A 21,553-nucleotide genomic window follows, 5' to 3' on the forward strand; every position below is an offset into this window, starting at 1 on the left:
CCTTCTCTGGACAACAATCCTCAACGTTTTTTATTGTAGTGAGGGGCCCAGAACAGGGCACAGTCCTTGATGTGTGGACAATCATAGCTATCTTTTCTTAAAACACTCTAATTAGATATAAAGTAAATGTGTGGTGGTTACATTAGAGAGCTGGAGAATGCATTAGAGATGACTCAGACAAATTTTAATGCAGTTTTTACATAATATTTTAGCTTTACCAATCATAGAATCATAGAATGGTTTGGGTTGGAAGGGACTTTAAGGAGCATTGAGTTCCAAACCCACTGCCATGGGCAGGACACCTTTCACTAGAACATGTTGCTCACAGCCCCATCCCACCTGGTTTTGAACATTTCCAGGAATGGGGGACCCAGAACTTCTCTGGGCATCTTGTTCTTCACCACTCCCACAGTAAAGAATTTTTTTCTAGCATTTGATCTAAACCCACTCTCTTTCAGTTTGGAGTCATTTCCCATTGTCCTGTCACGACATGCTCATGTAAGTGTCTCTCCAACTCTCTTGTAGATTCCCTGCAGGTGCTGGAAGGCTGCAATTAGGTCACCCTGAAGCCTTCTCCTTTTTTGGGGTTAAAAATCCCAATTTCCCCAGCCTTTTCTCATAGGTGAGATGCTCCATCTTTCTAATCAACTTGACAGTACTTCTCTGGACTTATCCAAGATGTCCTTGCTGTGCTAAGAGTAATCCTAAAAAACACATAGAAGATTTAATCTCAGATTTTATGTGAGATGGACAGTTTATGGGAGAGTAACAGACAATCTACATGAACAGAAATAAAAGGTGACTGATGGTGTTTCAGTCATTTACTTCTCTTTAAAGATCTAAATTTTCTAAAAAATCTCAGAGTTAGTCAATCATAGAAGTTTCCAGGTGTACATGAAGAATATGTAAATTGACCCACTCTTTCAGGGTCCCCTGGCAGAATACAATGTGTACATCTTTCTCACAGAAGACTGTAGTAAGAAAACGTGGAGACTTCCTAGTTTTGGAGCTTTGAGTTAGATTTTCTATTCTAACTTTTTTTTTTTTTTTTCACGTGCTGAATTTGTTTGGCTTGTTAGCACATCTTGATGACTCAAGGGAGTTTCCACTCCAATTAGTTCTTTCTCAATACTCCTTTTTATAGATGTTCAATTGTAGCTGCCAATTATCTTAGTGTATGGTGCTTGTTGAGGGGTATCCAGAGGCTGTGCTTTTTAAGTTTTGCCTTTTTTTAAACTGGGAGGTCACATGGAAAAAAAAAATGTGAGCATTGGATTATATCAGATTAAAGTGCTATTAACATTATAATTTTATTTTTTATTGCAGTTTTTATTTTTAGGCCAGAGACGATCTTGACCAATAAAATGTAAATATTTCCTTTACTTGTGTTAGCTAGTTATTCTTCTTTTCCAAGCTAGTACTTTAAAATTGACGTTGTTATTATCGAAAATGTACGTAGAAGTATTTTTTGTGTTCTGTTTCTGAAAGAGTGAAATAAAAATGGGAAACTGTTATCACCACAAGTCTACAAAACAATCTTGAGTCCAACTCAGTTAAAGACGGCACACTATCCTCAAGAAGTGGTCCTTTGTACAAACAGAGTTAGTAAAGAGATTTACATATATAGTAGTTTCTGAGGTGATAAGACTTAATATTATGATAAATTCTGGGAAGTCACAATAAGTAGTTGTTGGAGAGACAAGTGATTTCTTCCACGTCCTGGTGTCCCTAACTCATGTGGTTTTGCCTCTGTAGCCTCATTATATGAAAAGAGAATATTAAAGACATGCTGTAGGGATGCGCTGATAATAAAATTCCTCAATAAGCCCTTTATTTCTAGGAAAATATTTTTATGTAAACATTCATTTCACTGAACATTTTAAGATTACTTTTAATTAAGAGCCAATGCCCATGGACTAGAATAGGTCAATGACCTCATGCTGGTTCATGAATGCAGAAGCATTTATCTTCAAAACAGCTGATCCTCTGACACTGTTGTATTAGAGCAATGATTTTTTTTATCATATGGAATGAGTAGGGCGGGTTTATCTGACAGATATGGGTGTGCAGGTGTAACAGACACTGTACTGTTTGCCGCAATGCACTTTTACAGAGTTGAAAGTGGCTCTCTCTAGGTCCTAGAAAAATTATTGATTTTGCACAGACTTTGTTATTTATTTATTTATTTATTTATTGTATTGGGCTACTATGACTTCTTGTTTTGATGTTTCCATTCTCTTCCATTCCATTTCTCAGAAAAAGCAACATTTAAACTTCCATCAAGTTATAATTATTTCCACAAAACAGCTCCACAAAACAACCTCTTATTAGGAAAGTGTTGGGAAACAGGAAATATAATTAAGAAGTATATCCTCTATAAAGTAAAAAAGGATTCATAAAATTGTATGTTACTGGGATTGCTCAAGGGAAAACATGGTTCCCACAGTCTGTGTGCAGCTTGAGTTTTACTTCAAAACTTGCCTTTGTTATGATTCCCAGAAGTGACCAGTGCCATGTTAACAGGAGTAAAGAGAGAGAATTTCCCTTCCAGAAGAAGTCTGTCTGCATTACTTTTTTTTTTTTCTTTTTCTCAGATGTACACACCTGGGACTCAAACATCATGAAAATGGTGAAGGAGAAATGTGGGTTTACATAACAGTCATTCTCACAGTCAGCTGAACATATATTTTAATACAAGATTTGTCACTGGGTCCTTCCATTACCCTGAGCAGCTAACTGCTCTGTACCCCTCCTGAGACTGTGGCATTAGATTATCAGCATTTTTACAAAACATTGAGAGTCAAGAAAAAATAGCATCAGCAATAGTTTTTTGGGATGTAGTAGGAAAATGAACTGGGTAGCAGTTACAGAAGAAGGAAGTCCTCCTAGAGATTGAGTGCTGAACATGAAAACAGATCATCTCAGAAGGCACCTTTGAAGAAAAAATGACATGAATTTTTTTAAATCTCACAGAACAGGAAATATAAAGAAATGGTAATGCTGTGAAATATTAACCTGACAAGGCAAGTGCTGATTATGAAATTTCAGAGTTGATGGCCTTTCCTTATAACTTTTTGATATGAATACTCTTGAAGATGTTGCAAAACACCTTCCAGTGATAAAGAGTTAAACGTCACAATGGCTAGGTATCCTGTTGGTTATGAAATATATTTCTTCTTTGTCACACTACCTCCTCACTCTTTTGAAGGACTTTATGAGTTAGGTCACCTTCTAGCAGTTTTCTTTGAAAGGTATTTTTGAGTAAACTATAAATTCTATATAAAAATGTAGGTAATACATTATTTCTGATGTTGAACACTGTTGGCCTGCACTAGATTAATTAAAGAAAGATTCATTTTCTTTACTAAGAGAGGGATAAAGTGCATAAGAAAGCAGGAAATGTTCTTTACACATCAGCCTCTCTTAGGGAATAATTAAATGCCAGGACTGCTGACCAGGCTGCAGCAATAATGAGCTTTTATTAACTTTTCTATTAATGCTCCAATTCTTTGTCTACTAAGATCCCCTCCTTTCATATGGCAGCAATCTCAGGTGGATGACCATGCAGTAACGCCTTGATTTTGCTCAGCTAATAAATGTGGAAATAAGAAAATGCTTTCCCTGAAGCTAAGCAGCATTGTCTGGAAATATATCCTTTGCCCACCACGTGTCCAAATGCCTGGGAACAATATAAATCTGGGTTCCCATCACTCAAAGTTTAAGTGTCAAAGAGCAGGACAGAGCTGGGCCATTACTGTGGGATCATGGTTCACTGTTAGAGATGACATGCTGTTGTTGTTCGGTAACAACATATTTTTGAAAAGGTTATGAGCCTAATGGCTTAGTAAGATCTTATGCCAATATTACCCGGATGCATTAGTACTGCTAAAGAGCTGCTCCAGATTGAGACACGTAAAAACATGACTGAACCAAGGTTTCTGGCTGGATAAAAATTTTGTCTTCCTTCTTTTCCAAGGAAAGTAACTTTATGGCTTTTTATGTCCAGCGAGTTCAAAGGGCGGAGATAAATTCTGTGGAGGGTTGAGGAAAGAGCTGATTCATTCCTGAAAACACTATGAAGCTTATGAAATAGTCATTCCAGTTAAAAAAAAGGTCTTATATTTTGTGTTTTATGGATTGTAGAGAAAAAAACCTGTTTACCTAAAAACCCTTGGTACTAGCCAGAAAGTTCCCCCAAGAATACCTCTTCAATAGGGATGAATGAGAAAATAAGATGAGGCACAGGGAGTGTGCAAAGTACACAGGAAGAAGGATAAGGAGCAAAAAGAGATGCCAGTATAATTGACTAAAGAAAACTTGAAGTTGAACCTCACAGCTGAGTACAAGTCTGCTAAGTCTTTCAGTGAAGATCTCACCCACATTTCTGGCACTTCCACAGCAGATAACCTAAGCTAACATTCACCTTGGCTGCAATACAGAAGTAATATTTTCAGCTGGACAAATTGTTGTCGAATAGCAGCTCCATTGAATTACTCATGCTTTCCTTTATGAGCATACATGTTTTCTTTTCCATAGCATGGGCTTTTGCTTTGGGATTTTTTTTTTTTTTTTTTGGGTGCATATTAAGATACTCTCAGCTCCCTTTCCACATTTCAGTCTTGCCAGGTTTACTTCCACAGTGTGGTCATGTATCATTCACTTACAGTATTTTGATGGAAAACAAACCATGGTTTTGATCAATTTTGTAAAGCAGTTTTGTTATTGTGTGAGATGTTATGGTGGGGAAAAGTTATTATACTTGCCATTTTGCCTTCCAGTTTTTAAACTGTATAGTAAAAATGAGCCCTTCACAGTTACTGATACAACTCTGACAGGACCAGCTTTTTTTCATCCTAATCTACAACAGACACAATCCTAGATATGAACAAGAGGAATTGCAAAATATTTGCACAATGGGAATATTACTTAGAATAGCATAAAAATTATTATATTGGATAAGGAATCATTCAGCTAGTTGCCCAGTCGCCTCTGAAAATAATATTTGGCAAAAAGGGTGGGATGATTTGCACCAATATTTATCCTCCCAAAAAACTGTCAGTCAACAATGTTTTTCTCTTTTCTGAGAAACAGGATTTGTCAGACTTCCTGAGCCAGTGGTATTTAAAATATAAACAAACTAAGAAAAAAACCCCCAAAACAATAGGTGTTTTTCCACAAAGGGGATATTCATTTGTGCTTGGCTTTTCATTAAAAAAAAAAAAAAAAAAAAAAAAAAAAAAAAAAAAAAAAAGCAATATTGCAAAATGTTTAACTATAGACCAGTGTAAAAACAATTATGTGTAAGGCAATATCTAATTTTTTTTCCCATCAACTTTCAGCTTTTGTTTGGTCTACTTCTCAATCAACTTGGTGAGTAAAAAATCACAAATCTGGTTACTTTATTCTCCTCTGATTTTTGTGATACTTCCTTCTTTTGATCATTGTCAAACTATAGTCAATGTCAAATTAGTAGACCTATGTGTGTAGTAAGGTGATAAATGTGCTAGGCAGATTGAAGGATTTGTCCTTTTGTCTGTGCTGTCAGCTGTAGACAGACACTGGTGAAAGAGTGCAGAATTACAGCTCTGAAATATGTTCCCCAGATGTACCTATTTTATAATCAGCACAGTAAAACAAATATAATGCCCTAGACTGAAAGCAGCTAAAAGAAGTCCCTACTCCCATGGTTTACTTACATGCTCGCTTTCATCCAAATACCCTCAGTCACAAAAAAACTGATGAAAACTGGAATATGTTTTTATTGTCATGTGTTAAGAACAGCATGACATGACTTTCCTGGGGTTTCATTAGTCTATTTCTTGTTTACAAAGTCATGCCTCTGTCACTGTGTGAAAATTGCCCATCACTGTCAGTTCATCCACCAGATCATAAAAGTAAACAGAGGGACAAAACCAAAGTAGATCTACCCATATTTACAAGAAAAACTAATGATACGTTTTTCAATTTTCCTTTATCTAGCAAGGAATTTGAACCATTTGACCTTGCTGTAAAGTCTCATTTCATGACACAAGAGGTGATTAGACACCCCTTTGGTGGCAGGAAGACAAATCCATCTCGGTGGATAGCCCTGGGAAATGCAGAAACCTTGCTCTAGATAGTGTGGCTTCTGTCTCCCATGTTTTTCCTGTAGGTCCAGTATTTTACTGCAAGGGGATGTGTATGAGCAGGGGGTGTTCAGCACTGTCTGTCCTACTCACCAATCACCATTTCTGTTTCCTGGCTGAGTATCTGCAAGTACTCTTGTGTGGTGGCTCAGTGCCAGTTATGGGTCAAAGGGGCGTGCACAAGGTGCCAGCAACTGGAGACACTAGTGGTATATAGGGTAAGAGGTTTGGGAGCCACAATCTGGGGTGGCCTGTGCTGGGTACAGTTGAGAATGGAAGGTCTGAGGGTTGTCTACTGGACTGATAACAGGTTCAAGTCAGCTACTTCAGAGAGCCAGGGTCTCAGCTGGGTAAGTTCCTCCAGTCTGAATCAGCTAACAGAGAGAGTTGTTGATGAGGTCCAATGCAGCTGACAATGTATGTCTAAGGCAAGTTGCTGGAGTGATACATATTAACTTAAACCTATGGGCCTTGAAGTAAGCTCCTTGCCATTTTACACTTGGGAAAGCTGAGGCAGAAAAAGGAGACGAGAAACCAATTTAGCTAACAAGCCAAAGGCGGTCATTTAATCATCACCCAAATGCAGTGAATAACACAGAACATCTCTAAGCTCAGGGTGCTGTAGGTGAAGAGGAACAGAGAGGAACAAAAGCCTTTCAGCTCAACTAGCAATTGTGTCTGTGAGAGGCCGGAGATTGTAAATGTCTGCCTCACCTCAGTAGGCAGGGGTTAATATTTTGAAAAATATTCAGTGAAGGCATCATACATTTTATGCTACATGTCTTAAATCAAATCAAAGAAACATACATACACTTCTAAGAAGTCATATTTTAGGCTTGTAACCTGCAACACATAAGGTGTAATACCTACTATAATTATGCATGATTTATCATATATTATTATCTAATTGTATTTCACACTGTAGAGCTTCTCATTCTATCCTCTGCCTTGCTCCAAACCACAGACTGAAGACAATATTTCTACCACTTAAAATTAAGGTGTTTAAGACAGACCACAGTGAAATTAGGCTATTGTCTTGCTGGAGGCGCATTAAAGCTTGGCATGTGTTTTTTTTTTCTTGTACTTTGCACTTGGCTTGTTTCAAGAACAAATGCCAAATGGCAGCATATGAAGTCTGTAGATGGTGGCTAAATACATCTTACTCTGACTAGTCTGTAGATCCTGTTTCCTTGCTTCAAGCACCTCTAAGCAAGCCAGAAGCTATGCAAAAAGGCAGGCTGCTTGGCTTGACTTCCTCTGTGGCTGGCAAATTCTAGAGACGTTTTCATCCTGAATTCCTTAGTTGAAAGTTGTCAGGACACTGGGAATTTGATAAACTTGACATGAACTGTTGTAGTGTTAGAGAAAAATACTGCCCTGGCTAAGGTTCTCTGAATAGTTTCATTTTGTCTGAAAGCTACCAGGAGAATCTTCCTGCCTCAGCTAGAGTATGAAAACACTTGCCAAAACATCAGCCCAAACTCATCTAATCTCAGTGCTTGTTATTAAGTTGCTATTGGAACTGTGAAGGAGTGAAGTGAATGTGTAAAACTTGGGGGGGAAGGGTAGATGTTGTCTTCACTTCCTTTTGCTACAAGCAACAGTAGCTTAACTCTTAGCTTCAGAGCTCCATGTCTATGCATTTATGTCTTTGTATGTGGGATGAGATTTAAAAAAATATATATATCCAACTGCACATGAAATGAAAATACATATGCTTGAAAATATATATTCATGTATGTGTTCCTCGCGTGTCTGCATAAGAGCAAGATCTAGCGAACAGCTTGAATGCTTGCATTTTGATAGGAATCATTATGACATTATAATTCAAGCACAACAAAATCAAGTTTGATGTTATTACTGTCATCCAAGTCTGCCTTCATGTGGTAGGGGCTATTGGAAACAGGCATTCTTTTTGAAGGGAAACATTGTCTCTGCTATCTTCTGTATCAAAACTCCGTGACTTGAAGAAGGGACACCAAGATGACAGTAGCACACCAATTTACTACTTGATATTTTTGAGATTTAAATGGCACTGAGGTTTTATTGCCCTAGGTGTCATTCTGTTTCTTAATGTTGACAAAAGTGAGTTACAACTGCATGGAGAAAGTAAGAGAAAGGATGAACAAGGTAGCTGGTTGGGAGAACTTTGCATATAGTCTGAGTCTTTTATTTGACATTGGTTAGCTGGATACTTGACAAACATTCAGATTCATTCCCATGCCTGTTTTTGAGCAGATGAATTCCTCTCTCAGTATAAGTGGGTTGTTGCAGTTGCTGGGATACATGAACTTACACTGTTCCTATATGGTGCATTCAAATAAAAGGCTGGGAAATAATGCCACTCAATTAGGAGCAAACAGAAACTGAATGAAGATGATTAAATTTCTGTTACTTACTAGAAAGGCAGAAGTTACTGTGCTTCGAATGAATGGTTAAAGGGACTGAGTACACTTCAATGGTTCTCCAAAGCCATCATGATCTTTCAAACTAATAGTTATCTTAGGAAAAACAAGTTAGAAACTTTAATTAATAAGGAACTGGTATAATTTCAGAATAAATGGGAACAGAACGCTGTGTAGAAATAAATGATAGCAGTGCTGAAAATGATAGCAGACTGGCAAAAAGCTCAAATTGTTTTAAGGGTAGAATCTGGGGAATAAAAAAAACCAAACAAAACAAAACACCTCAACAACAACAACAACAACAAAAAACAAACAAACAAAAAAAAAACAAAAAACAAACAAACAAAAAAAAACAAAACAAAAAAAAACCCAAAAAACCCCTGTATTATGAGTTCATGAGTGCCTGTTCCGTGTCATACCACAATATTTGACCAATTAGTGTTCAGAATAGGTCACAAGGCACTCTGTTTCAGGATAACTTTTCAGAACGAAAATTTTAAGATCTGTTTAAGCAATACATTAATTTCCACACTTTATAAATCAATAAAACCTCTAACAACTTCACACTTACTTTATAAAAAAGATAATTTTATTATTTAAAATTGTCACATAGAAGTGTATTTCAGTGTCCAGGATTTATTCAGGCATAAACATCGTGGGGATTTTTTTCTTTCCCCTAAAAATATCCCCAAAGCCTTTTACTACCTTCTTATTGGCCTGTTTTTATCACTTTTTTTTTTTTTTTTTATTTTAATGACATAAAATACATACTTAATAGTGAATTCATTCAGAAATGTACCGTAGCTGAAATTAACTCTTCTGATATCACTTAAATACATTTTTGTTCAAGTTTACTATAAACTGCAACATCATGTCATTTTTAAAGAATTTGGGAGAAGGTTGATCACAATTACATTAGCATCATTAAAGAATGCTGATAAGAATGGAGTGTGAATTACAAAGAACAGTAATTAAGGTATGTAAGTAAAAAATATTAATGATGCCTAGTTTTCAGCGAATTTAGAGCAGACAGCTACCAGCCCATCCCCTGAATCAGGCACTAAACTTGGGCTCTCTTCCAGTCAGATTTTACATGTATTTGTAGTCAACGGATATTTGTTCTCTAGTTTCATTTTTGCATGAAAAAGATATCTGGTGCTTTAAAAGGCATATTACTTATCAGCCATTTAAAATATTTTGAAATAATTAAAATAAAATATAAGGAGAAAACTAAAATTATTTCATTATTATTTCAGTAAAGGAAAATAAATTTGAGTGTGAATATCAGTGTTAGAGGCAGCTGGAATGACCAGAAAGGATGTTGCGGATGTATAGGTTTACTGGGGAGACAAAGCCATATATAAAGCCAGATATATTAAAAAAAGGGAATTGTTCCATTGCTTCAACACAAACTTGTTAAAGATTGCTGTACAGTTCTTGGTCATTCTTCAAGGACTTTCTCCAGAGGGATGTGTTTGAGGTATGTGCAGATGGACTGAAATGTGCTGCCAGGAAGTAAGTCAGAGTACACAGTATTTTGGGCTTTTGGTTTGGTAGCCTGGACTAGTAGGAAACTGTTCTTAGGATTTGGCTCTAGAACAGAAAATTTCCTGAGAAGGAAGCAAGTGGAGATGTAGAACAGCATGTCTATCCACAGCTGCAGGTCAGTGGGAAAAGGTGTTAATGTGGGTCTTGGGATACAAGAATCCAGACTGAAATTTTCCATGAAAGGAGCAAAAATTGCTATATGATAGCTGTGCCCAGAACAGTAGTGATGTAATGAACCCTTAACAACACTCTTGTCCCACTGAGCCTTTCCTCTATACACAATACTGTCTCTAATAACAACCCTGAATGAGAGGTTTCTCAGCTGAAAGGTTCAATATGTTGTAGGAAAGGGGTCACTGAGCCTGAACTACATCCAACAAAGTCTAACTGGTTAACAAAGCCCTTTTGATGAAAGATGTTTTGTATTTGCAACTGAATCCCTTTTCACTGCCTCTCTTCTACCACCTGCTCAAAGAAACCGGACTCATGTACACTCTGAAAGTAAAGACTATCCATATGCTGCAGATCAGCACACTGTAAGCTTTCCATCTGTGTTGCTGCATAATGAAGAAATTCTTATTATTTCTGTAAGGAAGCTGAAAATTTAATTTAAAAAGGTGAGGGAAATCTTTTCTTAATTACATGCATATATAAAGTTTGTCATTCAAATGTACTGAGATGTACAAAATATTATTTGCTTTAAAGCTGGACAGTCATTGCACAATGAGGTTACACTTTAAAAATACATCTGAATTGGTAACAAACTGTTGAATACATTTAGGGAGCAGGTAGATTGAGATTATAGTAGTTTAGGTGTCTGTGTGTTTGAGTTTGGCTGTTCACATGTTCTTTTTACACAGAAGAGAATATGATCCTGCATGGGAAGCATTAAATAGAAAAGGAACATTTTCATTAAGGAAATTCAAAACTGATTTATGGCCCACTGATTGCATCTCATACTGGAAAAAGGAAACTCAATAAAATTACTTAGAGGGAGTTCGGTACACTTTCGAAAGGGCAGTCTAGGAAGCTTTCTTTTAAACTTTAAATTAAACTTTAAAATTTTAAAATAAATTTTGAATATTGACATCAATTTCAGTTCTAGCTGCTTTTCCATGGTTTAACTGCTTTGTGACTGTGTCCCTTGAAGCTTCTAATAGAACTTTCTGAAGAGAAAAATTCCTGATGAAAAGATTGATCCAAAACTGATATACTAGATGGGTAAGGAATTGCCTGGTTGTATCAGAACTCACTATCTCAGTAATATCTGAAGGTCTACTCATTGAGATCCAGTTTTAACACAAGCTCTATTTCCCATAACCTACTTAAAAAAAAAAAAAGGAAAACAAAAAAACCCCCAAAACAAAAAAACAAAAAAGCCCTCAAAACTGAAAAAAACCCAAAAACAAAAACCCAACCAAAAAAAACCACAAAACAAAACCAAAACCAAAAAACCCACAAAAAAACCCCCAAAAAACCCCCAACCCCCCCCCCCCCCAAACCTCTAAACCAAAACCAAAAACCAAATAAACAAACAAACAAACAAAAAATCAAAAAAAACCAAACCAGGCTAGAAAGAAAGGAAGTGAAAAAAGTGTTATCGCGTACATCAGGTTTCTCTTCACCACAGAACAAATATGGCTAAAGGAAGAATGCTGCATCTGTGTTTCAATTCCTTAAAGGTCAGCTTCACCATTGCTGGTCTTCAGATGGCAGCTACTAGGGACTTACGTTTATATTAATTTGTGATATTACAAGAAAATGAGTTTAAAATTGTCTTCTAAATGACAGAGAGATAAGAAGAGAGTGGAGTGGAAAAAAAAAAAAAGGGGGCATTATTATATCCTTATTTCAGAAAGAAATCTGTCTTGCCCAAGACAACCTGTGACACGGAAATCAATTTTGTGTATTTGAAAAAATTTGTTTCTCATGAATAAGTTTTTTCAGTGCAGCTATATAGTGAAATAGTTGGTATTCCCTTTTCTATATTATAGTCTGCTTCCAAACAGTTTGTCTTCCTGTGAATAAATGGACACCTTGTCTGAATTCAATAATACAAATAATAATAAAATGAAATTTTGTATATGTTTCCAAACCTGCATCTTAACCAGCAAGGATTTAGTCAAGCAAGATCTTCAAGCATTTCTTGCCTTCCTGAGGTGTTAAATCAAGACAAAACTCAAGGTCTTGCTCCAAACACTCACCATATTTGGAGAAATTCAAACAGAACCAACCTCCTCTGCTGTTTTTGTTCTGTATAAGAGACTAAATGGATATCTCATATCCAAACACTGATGCCTTGACTGGGAGCGAAAATTAGTTATGACAAAGAATGAACAAAATAATTTTTGATGCAGCAATCCAAAAAGCATAATTGATGGAACAAGTCCAGTTCCAAATTTATTAAGCAGATAACTAGCTGCAGCTGTTTATGCACTGGTTGTGCCAGTTTGATAGTAGGGAATCATATTTGTAAAGAGATAAAAGGGAAGGTGATAGATAACAGAGTTTAGCCATGCTTTCATCATCAATTAAGGTAATTTGAGAGAAATTACATACAATTTGCTAAAGAATTCTTCCCATTTAATGATAACTCTGATTTCACAATTACAGGACACTGCTTTCTAAGGCTTTCAAGGCCGGATAGAACATACTTGAGGCAGTAGTGTCCCTCACTAGACAGATCTAATATTGCTATGAAAGGTATTATATCAGATTTTATCTATAAACTTTTAAACCTGCAATTCCTTAACTAGTGCAGTGATCCTAATGAAGACCAGGTGCTTTTTCCACCCTTCAGACAAGGAATTGGCATAGGTGCTACTGTGTGATGTCTGGGACCCTCTCATTTGTCTCTCCAGATGGGCTTTGATGCCTGCCAGAAGGTGCCTTTTCAAATTTCTAGAGTGGAAAGAAGTTCAAGTCTGCAAGAAAGCCCAATGGAAAAATCAGGTGAGGTCAGACAGGGAAAACAAACAAATATGGTGGCTATGTGTGGAGCAAGCAAACATCTTGTACTAGAAAAGGTACTTCATTAAGGGTATGCTGCCATTACCTATTCTTACTGAGATCTGGTCCAGAGACCTGAATATGCAGGAAATAACAAATAGCTATAAAAACTGCAAGATAGATAACAAAGAGGCCATGGTACTGGCAGTTGCCAGATAGTCCAACTGAAGGTTTGCTATTTAGTCTGGAAATGAATAATGGATGTCTTAATCAAGATTTATTTTTAACAAAACACAAGGTTTTAATTGGAATTGTACTTACATAGTTATAACATCCATTATGGAGCATGAAAACTCTTTTTAAAGGAACTCCTTACAGAGGACTTTTCTCACTTTTCTCTGCATTTCCATGTATTAATTTTGACATTGTCCACTCCCCACAATTTATAACACTTAAGGAGAAGTTAATGGCTCTGAGAAGAGGAATAAAAGAGACCAGTTTAAGGAGAAAAGAAAGGAGAAAGGTCTACATTTTCAGCAGGAGCTTAGTTAATTATCTGACTCCTCCCCAGTCACCTCTGGCACAAGACACTACCTCAATGGAAAAGTTAGCATTTCTACATTGAGGGGAAGAAACAGGAACGGGCAAATACCAATATGTGTGACACAGTGCTTGATGTGAAGTCCAAGTTTTGTTAGAGGGGACTTGAAGCACTGCAGATGTAGTGTTATATTAATTTTTTCTCTTTCCTTTTTACTATAATCTTGAACTGAAAGTAAAGAGTGGGGAGAGACAGAAAAGTTTTGTGTAAGGTAAAGTTTTGAAAGGTTAAGCTGTGGTGCAGAGAATGTAATGAATCCTCCTGTGTTCCATTTATGAATCCTCCTATAGTGACCCCTGATGCAGCAAAAAAGTGAAATGACCCAAAGTGCTTTCTTTCCCTGCTCATTTTTTAATGACTTTATTCTGTGTTTGGGATGCTTTTGGAGTTTTTGGCCAAAAATTGCTTGAGCCACAATATATTTAAACCATTTGAAACCAACAAATCAAACTGCATATGTAATCTGAACATTGTGGATCTACTGTTTTTTCTGCTAAGTAAGTCAGCCTCACCCTGATCCTTGGTCCTTCTGAAGGTGGTGGAGCACCTAGTCCTGTAAACCATTTCCAAGCAAATAAAGGATGAGAAAAGGATGAGACAATTATCAGGAGCATGGCTTCACCACGGGGAAGAAATGACTGACCAACTTTATAAGCTTCTGCAATAAATGACTGGCTTAATAGATGACATGACAGCAGAGAATATTGCCTACATTCCCTCAGTAAGGCCTTTCACACTGTCACCCATAAGATCCCTGTAGCCAAGCTGTTAATATAGGATGAATAGTCAGTGATATGGGTTCAAAACTTCCTGGATGTCCAGGCCCAGAGAGTGAAACCAAGTCTAGTTAGAGGCCAATAATGGCAGTAAAATATTGGGTAATTACTGGGTCAAGTTCTGTTAAACATCTTCATTAATAATCTGGCTGATTAGTGAGGCACAATTTACCCTCAGCAAATTTGCTGCTGACACAAAACTGGAAGGAGTGGCTGATACACTAGATGATCCTGTTGCCAGCCAGAGGGATATTAACAGACCAGAGAAATGGGCCAAAAAGAACGTGGTGAGGCTGAGAAAGGAGAAGTGCAAGGTCTTGCCCCTGGGGATAAACAAGCTGATGCTCTATTGTTTGCTGAGGGCTACTCAGCTGGAGAGCAGCTAGGCAGATGGCCTAGAATCCTGATAGATCCCAAATTGAACACGAGCCAACGAGGTGTCTTTGCAGCAAAGACAGCCAATGGAGAAGATGGGATCCTGTGTTGCATTGAAGTACTGCCAGCAGGTCAGGGGAGGTGATCCTACACTGTACAGCCCTCCCCCTGTCCTAGGCACTGCTGAAGCCTCACCTTAAATCCTGTGTTCAGTTTTGGGCCTCGTACTACAGGAAAAACTTTTGGGTGCTGAAGCATGTCCAGAGAAGGGCAAAGGAGCTGGTGAAGGGCTTGGAGCAGAAGGATTGTGAGGAGCAGCCAAGGCAACTGGGGTAGTATAGACTGGAGAAAAGGAGTCTCAGGGGAGACCTTATCTCTCTCAACAACTATTTGAAAGGTGATTATCTAAGGCAGGGGTTTTGTTAATGCTCGTAAGTAACAAGTGACAGGACAAGAGGAAATGGCCTCAAGTTGTGCCAGAGAAGGTTTAGAATGGAAATTAGGATTTTTTCTTCTCTGGAAGAACAATCAGGCATTGGAACAGACCACCCAGGGAAGCTGTAGAATCAGCATGCCCGGAAGTGTTCAAAATGTGTGTGGATGTGGCATTTGGGATTACGGTTTAGTGGTGAACGTGGTGGTGCCAGGTTGATGACTGGACTTCTGGGTCTTTTTCAACAGTAGCAATTCTATTAATAATCTCTCCTCAGCACTGGTAAGGCCACCCCTGGAGTTCTGATTGAGTTTTGAGCTCCTCAGTCCAAGAGGGACATAGAAGACATGAAATACTGAAGATTGTCCAGCAAAGAGCCACTAAGATCAAGAAGGAATTGCAGCATCTGTCGTTTGAGTAAAGGCTAGGAGGACTGGAGACAGTTCAGGCTGGAAAGAGAAGGCTCCTCAGGAAAATTATTAATGTATATAAATACTTGAAGAAAAAATGCAAAGAGGACAGAAACAAGTTCTCTAAAGTAATAGGAGATCAGAGGAAAGGGGCACAAACTGAAATATATGAAGTTTCCTGTGAACTTCAGCGAGTACTTTACTGTGAGGGTGTGTGCTGCTTTTGCATTGATTGACATTTGGTGAGAAGAGGAGCTACCCACAGACGTGATTTTTCTAAGAAAAGCTGTGGTAAAGCAATCAGTGGCTAGTTTTGAAATTGACATCTTGTTAAACTGCTAGAACGTTGAACACACCTCTGTTAATACACATATTAAAAATCGTGAAACCCCGAACTCACTTTTCCTCTGTCCTGGGAAGAGCTAAGCCGGCTTGGCTCCCTCCATGCCGCGGGGCCCAGGCCGGGCAGGCCCGGCTGATAGGGCTGGGCTCCTTCCCAGGAAGCAGCTGGGCCCCATCCCGGATGAATCAGCCCTGGCGGCTGCCAGGCAGGAGCAGGAGCAGGAGAGAAGGCCCTTCTACAGGCCCTGGGTGAGATATTAACTCTTTCCTTGCACAGATGAAACTTGCAAAACATTGAATCCTCTCTGAGTGAGAGAAAAGCACAGATGAAAACACACAAAGAGACAATATGAAGACATTAAGGTCAGTGAAGAAGAAGTCACAACCTAGATGGGAAGAGAATGAGAAGATGCCTTGGTTTTAGGCTGAAACTCTTTTGTAAAATCATGGTGATGGACAGTGATATATTAGAATATTCCTTTAAGTCGTGGAAGACATCAAAGGGGAGATGGAGAGCAGAGTGTTCAAATTGCAGATATGAGCTAAGGTATTTGTGTTAAAGCAAATAAATGTTGAAGTAGCTGTGATCTCATGAGAAGTTTGAACAGAGAGAGAGAGATGAGATAAAGATGAAGATCTTCCCCCCAGGAAGAGAAGACTTCTCAGAGATAGAAATTATCTCAGAGAGAGATGAAGAGAACTTTTGCTTTTGAACCGTTAATCTTTAAACTGGTACCCCATGAGTTTAAATGGCCCATTATGCAGCTGTGGGAAGACTGTGTGACATGGGAGGGACTACACAAATTCAGATCCCCAGGCAGCTACTATTTGAATTGAAGCCATAAGAGGACTGTTTTTCTTGTGGAGAAGTTTCCACGGCATGGAAAAAGAGACTTCTCTCTCTAAAAGAACTGATGAAAGACTATATTAGACGTGATAAACTGACTTGGGTTCTAAATTTTTCTCTGTACATTGTCAGTGAGAAAGAAAAGAAGCTTGTGGGGGAGGAGAAGTGTTTTGAAAGTCTTATTCTGATTATTAATTTTTTTTCTCTCTTATAGTTTTGTTAATAAAGCTTTCTTCATACCCTTTAAAGTTTAACCCTGCTTTGCTTTTTCTCCTAATCCTATCTCACAGCAGGAAAAAGAGTGAATAATTCTAGTGGGTACTCAACCCACTACAGTGACCAAGCACTGGTGCAGATCGCCCAGAGAATCCCTATCCTTGGAAATGGTCCTGGATCAGCTGTTCCAGGTGGTCCTGCTTGATCAGGGCAGTTGGATCTCCTTGAACAAGGCAGATTATATCCACAGGTCACTTCTAACATAAATAATTTGTTGCGGTGTCCTTCACGGAGCAGTGTCTCCGTCGACCCAGGCTAGCCCGACACCACAGACATGTGGGGAGCACTCCTCTGGATCTTCAGAACCAGAGAGGCAGCTAAGGGGACCTTCCCCTTGTCACAGGAGAGGCTTGTGACAGTGGTGGAGGAAGGATTCTGATTCAGTTGGAGGGCAAAGTCCAAGACTTTTATTCACTCCCAGATGTGCCCGTGAGTCTCAGGGGAGCTGCTCCAGCTGAGCAGTGTGACAAGGGGGACAGCAACTTATAAACAGGGGAGGTACAACAGGAGGGATCAAACCATTAACCAATAGGGAACAGGGTGGGAGGGGATTTGGGTTGATGGAATTGTCAGAGGGTCCAATAAGAAGAGCAAGGGAGGAACTTCTTCTGTTCTATCACTCAACGCCCTTCCCCGAACTTTCCAGAAGCAAGGGGGAGCAATTGAGTGACAGACAGGGCTCAGGGGAGGAGGCTGGGAAGGATACTGAAGGATTGACAGCGAGGAGAGGCTGCAATAAACTTGGGACATAACAAACGTGTTTTGAGAAGCAAAGGGGAGAAAGGAGCAAACCATTATGGCAAACCAAAAACATAACACAACAATCATTCATGTTCTTTCCTTCAATGATCTCTGGATAAAATACTTTTGCATAGCTATTTTTTCATAGCTAAAATATCTCCTTAAACTCCAGCCAGCATACCTCCAAGGAAAAGAAAATACTCTTATTGAAATTATTAGAACTCATCCTACTGTTGCTTCTGCTAAGGCAACAATACGTTTGTATATATTAATATAAAAAAGTTCTGCTCTGCTACATATTCTGTTCCTCTCTTTACTTGAAGTTATAGTGTAACTGTTGTCTTTTATAAGAAATCTTTATCATCCCCACTCTCTGAGGAAGATCTGTGTTTTAGAAGGGATTCAAGAATACATATTTAACATAGTTTTGAATTTTAGTCAATATTTAGAATATTTTCAACAAATTTGAGTTTAAGTGAATGTGTCTTTCTGGGTCCACTGACAGAAACAGAAGAAAAAATCTGAAAATCAGAAGTTTATATGCTCTAATGAATAACTCATACCAGGATTAAAATATTTATCTGCACAGTTAGACAAATAATGGCACATTTTAAAAACGTCTCTTGTTTTCCTAATGTCTTTTTGGCAGTTGAGAATTAACGTATAGTTCCTGCCCAAAAGACTCTGTGACAAAGCAACCCCTGAACAGAGATGATTCCTGGCTGCCTGAAGTTCTAATTCTTCATGCCCAACCTCTTTGAACACCTCATACAATAAAGTTATTTCAGAAGTCTTTACAGAATCTTTATAACTATCATATACTAATTACAGAAGAGGAACAAACAAACCTATGAATAGCCTAGGCCAATCTATTGTCTGTAAGAATTTCCAAGGGTCTCCATGGACAGCAGAAATTACTTGCAAGGCACAAAGTCATGGAACAGTTTAACCCTGGGAGAAGTTTTTTTCTAATGCTGGCTGAGAATCAGTTTTGTACCGAGGCATGAGTCCTTTTGTCTCAGATATATATGTAAACTGAAAGAGAGTGCCCTGTCTCCCCTCCACTGTTCAGGGATTACAGTTTGTGGTTCCTGTCAAACAACGGCTTCAGTCTCCAAAACAGTGACTGACTAACTGTGAATGACAGTGACACTTCTATCCCTAGGTTTTCTGCCATGGAGAAACACCGTCTGTGTTATCATATGTTATACCTCAGACCAAAATTAACTCCCCAGTTCTTCAATTAGCAGCAAAACCACAATTACATATATTCATAGTGCACCTTATAGCTGACTTTCATAAGAATGCCTGTTTAAACCCTGAGGTATCTTGCACCTGGACATCCACACGTTCTCTTCTAAAACAAACACTGCAGCTGTTAAAAATAAATGCCATTTGTTCTGGTTCTTGTTTCCTGAATCTCTCCTTCTTCAATATATCCTGTTCTTTTTTCTTTTTTTTAACTGCCTGTAATCTGTTTGAACAAAAAGACATATGTGAAGCAGCTTATTATCTTCTTTCAGGGTCTTTGGATAGGTAAAATTGATGAAATTACATTGTATGCCCATGTGTCTGAGTTTTTTGCCTATCCTGACAGTGAGAATATTGCAGTTTGCAATTGTTCCCAGTCATAAAAGAGATAAACAGATCTTTCTCATGGTGGAATGCTAGATTCAAAATCATTCTTTTCTTCTGGCTTATTTTTCTTTGTATACTACTGCATTCTTCTCTATGTGCTCGGCAGGCTCTGTCCCATGTGTCTAACTGCAAGTTTGGTAACTGACATCAGCCTCTAACAATGTAGTTAGCTTTCCTTGTTCACACATTCTGCTCTCTAATGCACGTAGCTTTTCTTGTTTTATAATAAAACTTTTTTGTACTATTCATTAAATACCCATGTCCAGTTGAAAATTAATGCACAGAATTCTCATATAGAATGATATTTCAAATTATGACCTCTTCTAAAACATCCATCTTTCCATCAAAATTTTTAGCTAGTGATGTTTTCATTATCTTTGTTAACTTTGCTGATGCTTGCAAAATATTATAGGTTTGCATTTCTTTTTATGTGCTGGCTATGGTGTGGATTTTTGCTGTTTGCAATAGTATGTGACCCTGTATCTGGTTAGTATTTTTCCTGTAATGTGGAACTCCTAAAGCCTTTCTTTTTAGGAGTATGTTGCAGTTATTTAGAGTATTGTGTGCCAAAACTCTGTTTGCCTTCCGTAAGCTTTGGCTTCAGACAGACGGCTGTCTTATATTAGTTAACTCTAGTTATTCCAGTAGTTACTTCAGACCTGGTCCCTCTGCACTGCACTTTTTAACCTTTCCCCTACATCTGCTCCTCCAATATATTTTCTTCTAATTATATCCTCCGTTCAACAGAATCTCACTCATATATGTCATATAGCTTCATATAAACCCATTTGTTAATGTTGTCTTCTTAGTCCTCTCTTCAGGAGTTCAATGAAAAATCAGGCAGAACTTGAAATTAAAAACATCAAATGCATCAGTCAAGGCTAGCTCGGAATGGATAGTCATCTTTCTACTATTCTTTTTTTTTACTGGAACTCATTTTTTGCAAATATAAATGGGACTGCAGGCCCTCTCTTGGTGTGTCTGGTCCTTTGAAGTGTGAAGTGATCACTCACTCCTTAAGATACTTGCAGGATTTATGCTTTATTCTGTGAAGGACTTCAATTCTCCCCAGATAATGGAATTGCTTTGCCATGGCTTGACTGTGTTTACTCTAGAATTTTAACTGTTAAGGTACAGCTCCAACAAGAGGAAATGCTGGCCCATGGCTGTTAAAAATTCTTGCAAGAGTTAGTGAGTAAGATCGCAATCGTCAATATGGTACAGGAACTAAACTGAAGGGAAGTTTGATAAGAATAGGCTGAGATAATCTCCCAGTGTGAGAAAATTATTATTAGTAATAATAGTAATAATATCATCATCATCTTCTTCATCATCTAGGCTTTATTAAAAGAGCCAATGAGTCATTCAACTTTTGAAAGAGAAACATTAAATGTCAGGGGGGTAAAATTGGCTTCTTTTTAAAAGTATTGTTTATACAAAACTTCCCATTGTGGTCTAAAAGGTAGATTTCAAGCTTGTTTTGAATTTCTTTTTGTAACTTCAGAGTTTTGGTGACACTGCAGTCTCCTCTGGTCACCAACACATTCTTTCTACCATATTTGGCTTGAATGGCTGCTCATTCAGCTCTTTCCCTGAAGCCCCAGAATCCCCCTCAGCCATTTTTCTGGGAGAGCTCACCTGAATTCTTCTCCTTAAAGGAACACAGTTCAAACTGAGACATAAACAAAACTAGCCTAGGGTCCACCAGAGACCTTGTGTCTATAATTGAGAATAGAGAGGTCTAAAGTCCACAGACACAGTCAATTGCAGCAGTGTTTCATCATGCGATTTGGGGTCTGCTTTTCTCCCCAGACTGTTTATTTTTGTTTGGTTTGGGGTTGTTTAGTGTTTTGTTTTGTTGTCAGAGGGTGGGAGGGGAAGAGTTGGCCTTTTTTATTTGCTTGTTTGGGTTTGTTTTTCTTTTTGGGGTTTGGGTTTTTTGTTTGTTTGTTTGTTTTCTTTTTTCAAGTGAAAGATTTATGAAATGTGTATTGTCCAGTGTAAATTCAGTCAGGTATTCAATCCATCTGCTGGATTAAAAGTATTGTCTTTCCAAGTACACAGTTGTTTTTAATTACCCCTTCAAT

This window comes from Chamaea fasciata, unplaced genomic scaffold, assembly GCF_029207755.1.
Source record: "Chamaea fasciata isolate MVZ Bird 193981 ecotype frontalis unplaced genomic scaffold, bChaFas1.0.hap1 SCAF_4, whole genome shotgun sequence".
Classification (NCBI taxonomy): Eukaryota; Metazoa; Chordata; class Aves; order Passeriformes; family Sylviidae; genus Chamaea; species Chamaea fasciata.